The 11,124-nt window shown below is 45.7% G+C and overlaps 1 pseudogene; it reads right to left on the bottom strand.

The window, feature by feature from the left end:
• Positions 1 to 2,348: 2,348 nt before the first annotated feature.
• Positions 2,349 to 10,789, bottom strand: LOC143857358 (small heat shock protein, chloroplastic-like; annotated as a pseudogene).
• Positions 10,790 to 11,124: the final 335 nt, after the last annotated feature.

The following is an 11,124-nucleotide window of genomic DNA, read 5'->3' as shown; positions in this document are numbered from 1 at the left end:
CTTCTTCTTCCTTCCTTCCTTTCTTCTTCTTCTTCTATATATATATATATATAATTATTATTACTTGAAGTTATTTCATGGTTCTCTCTCAAAGAGAAAGAGCTCCAAAGAACTTGAATGAGATGAGTGAAACTATCTCCTATTTATAGATGGAGGAGTGAAGGAGTTTGAATCCTAAATCTCCATGTGGGATTCACCAAATTTCAAATAATTTTCGCAAAAGCATTTGAAAAGATTCCAAATGAAAAAGATGGAGGGAACTTTGCACAACTTTCAAGACTTTGATTTTTCCCTTCAAATTAATGGAGGGAACTTGCACAAGTCTCAAAAACTATGAATTTTTTCCTTCAAAACATATTAGTGTAATATAATATAATTTATAATATATAACACTTTGGCGTAAGTCTTTGGAGAAAATTATTTTGGCATAACATTATCAAGTAATTATAGCAAGAGAGACATTACCAGATGCCATGATTCAAGTGGGTTTGGTAATTCCGTTTGTAGCTTGTGCCTTTCCTTGGATCCTCCTTGCTCCACGATAGAGGCGGCGATGGGAACCGACCAAAACTTTCCTAAAGGCGTAGTGGATTACCAAAAGAAAGAGAAGATGGCTATTCAATAATCGTGTGCAAGCAGTCTCTCCATGGCGAGGTATTTATAGAGAAGTTTAGAGTCGTTTGGTTCACCATCACACTCTTCAGGATCGACTCTAAACTCCTTGATTTTAGGTTCAGAACTCTTTTAGGATAAGCACAATAGGCGACGATCCTTATCTCCATCTTTCTAGAAGAGTTAGTCATTCGACCAAAATAAAACACTTAGTAAAACCATGTTGATCTAGGCCGTTGATTTCGCCAAGGCCACCTATGATTAGGACTTCATCCTAACACTAACAACAACTTCCTTTGGCACTGTTTGGATTTAAAGAAAAACAACTCTAAAGGAAAAAAATTCTTTGGAAAGTTATTTTCTTTCCACAATTCAGTTGGAAATGATATGTTCATGGTTAATTTAGATGGATATTATCATAAATTGAAGCTAGCAGTAAGTAAAAATTGAATAGGTTTGGCTCAAGCTATCACTTTTCCTATGCCCAAAAAGTAGGACATTTCACATATATTTTTTCCTCTCCGAACTTTTGTACAAAATTCCTGCAATCCAATAACAAGTGGTAAATTCCAAAGATGCAGCATGAGATCGTTGAAGAACGATCTCCACAAGCCATGAATAATCCAACCAGACATATCAGAGGGGATTTAGCGAAACAGCTCTTCATTTTAGTATTCCATACTTCATCACATTAACAAGTTTGGGGAACCATAAACCCTAATGTAGGATTTCTCTCAAACCCTATCCAAACCAAAATAGCATCCTCCTGTCATAGTATAGAACCACTAGAGAGGCATGATAAGATCCTATTTTGATTACCACTCCAACTAACTAGCTAATCTACCCACTCTAATTATCTAGATCCAATGGGTCAGATCTTAGTAGATCTGATCTACTCTAACATTCCCATAAAATCATGCTATATCTAGAGCCTGTCCAAATATACAAGATAGAAAAATAGAAATGCAACCTAAGAGTAAAGAGAGACGTGACATACAGATGAGATAACATTAGCGTGTTACCAAGGTTTTGGGAGAGCGAGAGAATAATGAAAGGAATGGGCCCCGCATAAAAATCAGTGAAAATATATTGATTATGAAAGAAAAGAATGAAACACTTGGATTGTTAAACCATACTTTGAAGCTCTCAATTTTACTTGATTTTGGGAGAATTTACACTGAATTTCCACTCTCTAGTTCACAAGCCTTTTTAAGAAAAAGAAGTGCAGGGTTGATCTCAAAAATTATGGCTATTAGTTTTGTTTGAGGGATTCTAGACTGAAGGGCGCCCTTGTAAAAAAAGGGGTGAAAGGGTGCCCTTATTGGCTGCACGTCATATGGTGACGTGCAGCCAATAAGGGCGCCCTGTCACCCCTTTTTTACAAGGCGTGCAGCCAATAAGGGCGCCCTTTCATCCCTTTTTTACAAGGGCACCCTTTCAGTCTAGCAAATCCCAAGAAACCCAGAAATATAAAGACTAAGGAACCCAATTACTATACTGAAATGCACACCTCAAAAGATGAAAAGGAGTTCAGAGAAACAACTCTTCATTTACTATCTCAGATTCCATCACAGTAAGTTTCAAAAACCATAAACCCTAACATTGTATTTCTCTACAACAAAAACCTACACTCAAAATCCTATCCCAACCAAAATAAGACCCACCTTACAGTGTGTAACCACAAGATAGCAAAGACCAGACAAAAGAGTCAAAAGACACAATGACTACCCAGAAAACCCACTTGCAACCCTCTACATTACTCAATCTTCACATGGAAAACATCCTTCCTCTCCTCTTCTTTCACCTTAGGGACAACCACTTTAAGAACACCATTTTTCATCTCAACCGTGATTCCATCAATCTTATAGAGTTTTGGAGGAAGATCAATCCTGCTACTGTACCTTCGGCCGGTCACGTCCTCTTCAGATTCTTTCTCTCCTTCGCCTTTGATGATGAGTGATGGGACACAAATACGGCGTCGCTCTCAGATATCACCACGTGTCGTCCATGCACAAGTAGAGCCTAACCATCATGAAGAAAGGCGTTGGAAAACGGCAAAGACCATACAACCATGACACGTGTCGCTCTCTCACCGTCCAGGCCTCATCGTCACAAGTTATGGAAGGAAATACCAGGCAAAGCCACGCGCGCCGGCGGAGCAGGGGGACGGCCCAATCCTGCGAAGGAAGATTTTCTCCCCATAATGATGAAAAGGCCTACGCACTTCCCTTTAAAAGGGAAGGAAAGGAAGGAGAGAGGGAATCCACATTTTTTGAGAGACATCCTTTTTCTCAGCTCCTGCATAACAACTGGAAAAATAGGCGAGGTAGCAATGGAGGAGATTAGGAGCTTAATCCTACTCTCTTTGCTGGTCCCCTCCGACCCACTCATCCGCACACCCAGAAAAGAACCCGTGCCTTGGTCCTGGTAACCCTGATCAAAATCCCCTCCCCTTCTCGCTGTCCTTTATATTGATTAGTCGAAGGATCTGACTTGGGTGTCAAAGCGGTCGTCCGGGACCCACCCCGGACCCCCTGACCCCCTTTGTTTGTGATTGCAGACCCCGCGGAGGCCCTCTACCGACCGCGCGATTGCAAACCCGGATCCAGACGCCATCATATTGGCGCCATCCGTGGGACTCATCGAGTACTGAACGCCTTATGGCGATGAGAAACCACACCTAACAGCAAGAAACAGGGGTAATAACTAGGAGTCAGGCTCAGCGCGCTCAAACCAACACCTCAAGCTCCCGAGAGCCCAACTCACCGCTCTCGGGCCGACACTAGCCCTCTTCCAGCACACCTCAGATGGTCCCCACCATGGAAATGTTCAACGAACTCTGCCGAGAACTACTCCAACGCTTGCCCCCGCCAGAACCTTCCGCCCCGGGAAGGCCCCTAACAGCGCAGGACCAGACGGAAGCCTACGACGAAGGTAACGAAGAGCAGTCAGGGGAGCGTCATCCCCGGCGGAGGCGAGCACCGACTCGCCGAACGCCGTCCCCATCAGCGAATAGCCCTTTGCCCCGTGCAACTAGGGGACGCCAGCGAGACAGCGGGAAGCAGGCTACGCTAAGCCGCACTTCCCCTGTCCGGGCTGCTTGCTCCCAGGAACCACCCCCGGCTCGAGCAGAAGAAGTAGCAACCTCAGCGCAACCACCCAGCATGGATCCGATAGCCGACCTACAAAGGCAAATCCGAGAGGTAAAACTGGAAATGAAAAAGCCCTACGCCCACGGCATCCTCGACGAATGGGAAAGGAAAACGGCATCCCCATTCACCTCGGAGGTCTTAAAAACCCCAGCAGAAGCAGGAATAGACCTCTCCCGTTTCGGTCTGTACGACGGAAGTACAGACCCCCTCGAGTTCCTCCAAACTTTCAAAAGGGTAATGACGCTTCGAGGCACGTCGGACGGATTCATGTGCAGAGCCTTCGCCTCCCTGTTAAGAAAAACCGCTAATGACTGGTACATGAGATTGGAGCCCGACTCCATCGCATCCTTCCACGAATTCGGAAGGAAGTTCAGCGCAAGATTCGCCAACAGCCGCCTCCTCTTTCTTGGTGGACCCCTCTCCACTACTTCTACCGACTCAGAAGAAGGACTCTGAGAAACGGTTGCGAAAGACATCGTAAACTATCAAACGTCGGACGAAATAAAAAGCGCAGAACTCACCAGGGCAGATGAACGAAGAAAGAGCAGAAGAAGGTTGGTGAAGAGCAATACGTAGAAAAATCACCGCGGAAGAAAGCCCGCTTCACCCAAGGAAGATGAAGAAATAGGACAAAGAATGAAATCCCCAAAAAGGCTACAAAAGGAGCTAGGGTTTCGACACGCGTCGATTGATCTCCCTTCCTTTCTAATCTGATGGGACACGCACATGTGGCGCCGATTGGGAAATTCAAGGGAAACGCCAAAAATCGAAGCGCCATGCTAAAAAGACATCGCTACCCCTACCGCTAAGTAACTTCCCCAGCAAGCCATCCCTAAAATCCTCCCCACCTAAGGGAAAAAGGAGGGTCCTGATGGAAAATACCACGTACGATAGCAAAAGGCTCGGGACCCATCACAAGGGCCCGACATAAAATCCACAAGATGGAAAATACCATGCACGATGGCAAAAGGCTCGGGACCCATCACAAGGGCCCGGCATACAAATCCACAAGATGGAAAATACCGCATACAATGGCAAAAGGTTCGGACCCCATCACAAGGGCCCGACATAAAATCCACAAGATGGAAAATACCACGCACGATGGCAAAAGGCTCGGGATCCATCACAAGGGCTCGGCATACAAATCCACAAGATGGAAAATATCACGTACAATGGCAAAAGGCTTGGGACCCATCACAAGGGCCCGGCATACAAATCCACAAGATGAAAAATACCGCATACAATGGCAAAAGGTTCGGACCCCATCACAAGGGGCCGGTATACGAATCCGCAAGATGGAAGATACCGCGTACGGCCAAGAAAGGCCCAGAGCGCGTCACAAGGGTCCGACGTACAATACCACCAGACGAAGAAATACCAAGCACAACAAAAAGGGCTCGGGTCGCGCGGGAAAGCAAACATGTGAAGGGAAAGTAAACATAAGATACAAGTCGTAAAAAACCGAAAAAAGAGCCATTCATAACTACTTCCTTCTGGCCCACGGGCCTACAAAAAGGGGAGAGTAAAAGCAAAAAGGCACGTAGGCCCGGGCCCCCAAGGCCCCCAACAACAAAAAAAAGAAAAGAGAGGGGAAGGGGAAAAGCCTTCTCCAAAACCCTGCTCACCCCGCCGCCTCCAGCTCAGAGCGACTGGCCGCTGAAGGAATTTTCCACGTCGGAAAGCTCCTTATCACTATGCTCCTCCTCCAAAGAGCTCCCCCAACGCCGATTCTCAGCAAATAGGTTCTGGTCATTTAACCACCGCACCCGATTCCTCAACAAGTCATTCTCCGCACGCAAGGCCGCTATCTCTCGATCCATGTCGATCTCCGGCTACAAACCTACATTTTCCTACGATGGACATGAGAGAAGAACGATCGGTGGTGATAAATAAAAGCTTCATGGGACTCCCTCTCGTAAAGGGGAGAACGAGGAGAACGCTGAGGAAGCCTTGGAGGCAGGTTCCTCTCAGAAATTCTTCGCTGAGGCCCCAACCCATCAAGGTTTGTCTCGGGACTACTGGGAGGACTCCCTTCGGTAGCGACCCTCCCCTCGCCACTTAGAGAGAGGCCCTGGAAAGACAAAGACATCCTCGACAAACCCGAAGAAATGCCGAAATAAAGCAAAGAAGGGGAAGGGAACGGAAAGGTAATCTACATACAAAGCAGAGGAGCCCGCTCCTTATAAACCCTATGGGAGACTCTTGGGTAGGAAAACGAAGCGACTTGCCCTACACGTGTCCATTTCCTATTGGATGACCGGCCAGCACCACATGATGGCACCACAATTCCTTGGGAAGGAACCACCGGACGAAACAGCACGTCCTCTCATATCCCAAAACTCCCATAAATGCCTTCGTCACGATATTCCTTAACCAGATAAACAAGCCTGCTCCGTTGGACCATTCAATGGACCAAAGGTATTGTTGTGATGAGACATGAAAACGGCACTGCTCTTGGATCTGGCCACGTGTCGCCCATGCACCCATACAGCCTAATCTCTATTAAAAGCAACAAGAAACGGCAGGCCCGAACCTCATTGATCACGAATCACTCCTAACTCTTCCCCACTCAATGAAAGGGAAGAGTCCGGGGATAGGAAACCAAGCAGAGAGGTCCGACCTCAACCCCAACAGAGGAAAAACGCGCGCCCAGGCCCAGGGCCCCAGCACGAGACCACGACGCACAAACACAACAGGCGGAGGAAATTAAACGCGCCCGGAAAAGGGCTCAGAATCCTGCGCAGGTCCGAACAAAACGTCACAGTTCCTCGCAACGAAGACAATTTATGTCAAACAGATGAAAAAAGCAACACAAAGAGACACGGCACAAATTCATAAAGATTGCCCATTCACATCCTCCTGGCCCACAGGCCTACAAAAAGAAAGGGAAACAAGAAACAGAGCACAGGGCACGCAGGCCCCAAAATCCCCGACAGGAAAAGGGAAAGGCACGCAGAAAAACAGGAAAAGCCAGAGACTAATCGGAGGAAGACTCCTCTCCCGAAGGGTTCTCCTCCTCTTCCCAAGAGCTCTCCAGCAGGGGGTCCACCTCATATTCAAACAACTGCTCACTCAAAAAGTGAACCTTTTTCTGTAAAGCCTCGTTCTCCCGCTTCAAGTCCTCGATCTCCTTGCCCATCTTCAAAACACGGCCACGCAGTTCCGTTCCCTGATGATAGGCTCGGGAGAAAAAGACCACTCCCTGGCGACACGGGACCGAGACGATTTGTCCTCCCTATGCAAGGAGGAAAGGTGAAGGGGGGGGAAGCCCGAGAAAGGACCCAGGTTCCTCCTAGCCTTCTTCCGACGAGCCGCAAGATCCTCCCCCGGATCGGAAGACAAGTCGGGGTCACTCGACGATTCCTGGAAAAGACGGGCCTTGCCCCTAACTCGCGAAGGGGAACCAGACATGTTGCTTGAAGAAGGCACGAGGAAACGCCCACTACAAAAAAAGAGGAAGGGATGAAGAGCACAACAAAGTGCCAGGGTAATCCTCCTTTTTTAAAGCTCAAAAAAGGAAACCTGGTGCCTCGAAACAAGGCAACCCAGCTAACGACGCCGCCGCTTCCCGGGGATGGCCGGCGGATAAAACGGAACGTCTTCTCGTACTCCGGGGCCCCCATAAATGCCCTCATCATGACGTCGCTCGAACAAAATGTTACTCCCTTGGCCCATCCAAATGGACTGTAAGCCCAATGGTTTTCACCTTGGCATTCCCATCTTGTTTTGATGATTCCAATACACAAGTGATCTTTTATCACTAATGTGTTTGAATGTCTAAGTTGTAGATTATGATAAAGTAAGATCAAGGATGCTTGGATTGAAGGCCAAGAAGCTCACATTGGACCACCAATTGGAAGGCCAAAGTCATCAAGCAAGAAGTCATGAAGACTTGAAGACATGAAGAAATTCATATTGAAGACCATTTTTTGTCTTTTAGAATGTATTTGATCCAAACCTAGATTAGGCTTTTAGAGGCATAATTAAGTTAATCTCACACACTCTAAATAAACAAGTGATTGTATTTGTGGAGTTCCAACACCTTGGAACCCTCATAGCAATCCCATCATGGTTGAGAATTGGAAGCCCAAAACAGAATTGAAAATCTGCTCTGCATAGGCTTCTCGGAACTCCGAGAGTTTTTCTCGGAACTCCGAGAATTCTCGGAACTCCGAGAAATGGTCCAGTAGATCATTTTCCAACTTCTGTGTGTATTCTCGGAACTCCGAGATTTATTCTCGGAACTCCGAGAATTATTCTCGGAACTCCGAGAACACTCCAACGGTCTGAAAAAGAGCCGTTTGGAATTTTGCTGGAATTACCTCAATGCCATTGAACGGTCATATTTTGGTTTTCCTATAAATATGGGTTTTCTAAACATACAAACGATCAATCCTAACACTCTAAAACTTCATTTGAATATCCAAGAGTGAATCAAACTTCAATTGTGCCTCTCATCACCATCTTTAGGATTTGGATCATAGGCTCAAATTTGTACATCCATTTTGTAACCCTTGTGAGGGATTTTTCATTTCTTTCTTTCAACCTTCGAGTGTTGTATTCGGGCGAGTATTCGGAGAAGCGAAGCCCATTCTCCGTGGTGAGGATAGCCACCGAGGTTAAAGCTATTGGGGTGAGGATAGCCACCAAAGTTAAAGCTATTGTAATTGGCATTCGATCTTCGCCAAGGTTAAGAAGATCAAATAGTGAAGCCATCAACGGGTTTGGTTGGTGGAGTGGAGTAGGCCTCGGATTTGAGGACCGAACCACTTTAAATCTCGGGTGCACTCTTTCTATCTCTTTGCTCTCTTATTTGCATTGCACCATTAGATTTAACTTGTATGCTTGAATATTGATTCTTGATCTCTTAATCTTAAAATCGGTTTAAAAGGTTTTAAATTGGTAGATTCTATTTCTTAAAACAACCATATTCTCCCTCCTCATTGTGTTGCCATTCTAGTATAACTTGGGACCCCCCTACATCGGATTTTCATGGACCAAAGGAGTAAGGGGGAGTTATGATGGGACACAAATACGGCGTCGCTCTCAGATATCACCACGTGTCGTCCATGCACAAGTAGAGCCTAACCATCATGAAGAAAGGCGTTTGAAAACGGCAAAGACCATACAACCATGACACGTGTCGCTCTCTCACCGTCCAGGCCTCATCATCACAAGTTATGGAAGGAAATACCAGGCAAAGCCACGGGCGCCGGCGGAGCAGGGGGACGGCCCAATCCTGCGAAGGAAGATTTTCTCCCCATAATGATGAAAAGGCCCGCGCACTTCCCTTTAAAAGGGAAGGAAAAGAAGGAGAGAGGGAATCCACATTTTTGGAGAGACATCCTTTTTCTCAGCTCCCGCATAACAACCGGAAAAAGAGGCAAGGCAGCAACGGAGGAGATTAGGAGCTTAATCCTACTCTCCCTGCTGCTCCCCTCCGACCCACTCATCCGTACACCCAGAAAAGAACACGCGCCTTGGTCCTGGTAACCCTGATCAAAATCCCTTCCCCTTCTCGCTGTCCTTTATATTGATTGGTCGAAGGATCTGAGTTGGGTGTCGAAGCAGTCGTCCGGGACCCACCCCGGACCCCCTGGCCCCCTTTGTTTGTGATTGCAGACCCCGCGGAGGCCCTCTACCGACCGCGCGATCGCAGACCCGGATCCAGACGCCATCAATGAGTGTGTCTTGTTCAGCTGAAACCTAGACATTTTCCTTCCCAAGCCCTGGCATGTCGATCCTCAGGTATAGAGCATTCTCGTCTTCTCTCACATCAAAACCCCTACGAGTGCCGCTTCCCATTCCTCTTGACGCAACAACAAAGGGGTTTTTCATCATTTGATCCATCAAATTCAGCACCTAGCTTAAGCTCCTTGATGGATAGAACGGATCAAGAACCTCTGTAATGGAAAACAGTCAGAACCAAAAAAAAAATCAGAGAGAGAGAGAGAGAGAGTCTTACAAATAAAAATAAATCCAGTAAGAGAAAATACTGAGAACCCAGAAACAAAAGTTTAGAGAGAGAGAGGTGAAGAAGGAAGTCTTAAGTTAAAAAAAAATCAGTAAAAGAAAATAGTGAGAAAGCAGAAACAGAATTTCAGACACACACACAGAGAGAGAGAGAGAGGTAACTCTTAGATAAAATAAACCCCAGTTACAGAAAATAGGGAGAACCCAGAAAAGGATGAGAAATCTGGGATAAAAACCTCTTCAACAGAAAATAGTGAAAACACATAAACAAAAATTCAGAGTGTTAAGTATAAAAGATAAATAACACCTTTCTCCAATAGCTTAAGCCTTTGGAGAAGTTGGTTAGTTAACATGGTATCAGAGCCAAAGGTCTCAAGTTCAAACCTCCCGAATAGCAAAAAAATCCACATGCAAAGGTCGGCCCAAAGTGGGACCACATGTGTCATGTGTTTACCAAGTGGGGCACACATGCAGGGGACTGTTAAAGTATAAAAGATAAATAACGCCTTTCTCCAACAGCTTAAGCTTTTGGAAAAGTTGGTTAGTTAACATAGAGAGAGAGAGAGAGAGAAAACTGAGATAAAAAAATCTCTAATAGAAACTACTGAGAACCAAGAAACAAAAATTTATAGGGAGAGAGAGATTGGGTGAAAAAGTGAGAGATGGAATGTGATTAACATAAGCATCAGAAAACAGAGAGAGAGAGAGAGAGAGAGAGAGAGCTAAGAAACATAACACTTTCTCAAATCACATTCCATTTCTCCCATAACAAACCCTCTATAACCACCTCTTTCTCAACATTGTGTTAAATCCGAAGGAAAAGCAAACATGGAATGCGATTATTACAACTTCCTGATAAGAACCCAGGAATCAACTCACTGCGAGAGAAACGAGACTGATAGGACCGTCGATCAACATCAATGCCCCATTCATCATCATCAGTATCAAGCAACTGAGCATTCGTGTTGAAGGATCGTCCAGCAGAGGGACCTTAGAGGGAAGTTGAAAAGCTTTGAAGAAATAGCTCTCCTTGTAGCAATCATGGCAGCCATTGGAAAATGATTCCAGAGAAATTAGGTTTTTTTTTTTTTTTTCCTCCCTGGTGCTTTGGAATGGGATTATTCCAGGGTTTATCTTTATCTATTATAGCAAGATGGGGGTTTCAGTGTTCACTGCCCATGTGGCAGCCCTCCCCTTTCTCCATTCACATTTGTTTGACTTTTTAAAGCCAAAGCCACCCATTCAACCCACATATTTGGAATACTACCCCATCCTTTATGCTTTTTCACAAAGGCACCCATGAGAACCGCATCATTAAAATCCTACCTCTCCTTTATGATTTTTAGCAAAGGCACCCATTAAAGCCACATAATTTCGATCCTACCAC

This window comes from Tasmannia lanceolata, unplaced genomic scaffold (assembly GCF_043159265.1).
Source record: "Tasmannia lanceolata isolate RefF3 unplaced genomic scaffold, GAP_Taslan_0.1 ptg000024l, whole genome shotgun sequence".
NCBI lineage: Eukaryota > Viridiplantae > Streptophyta > Magnoliopsida > Canellales > Winteraceae > Tasmannia > Tasmannia lanceolata.
Note: the sequence above shows the minus strand (reverse complement) of the source record. Positions and strands in the feature narration are given on the sequence as shown.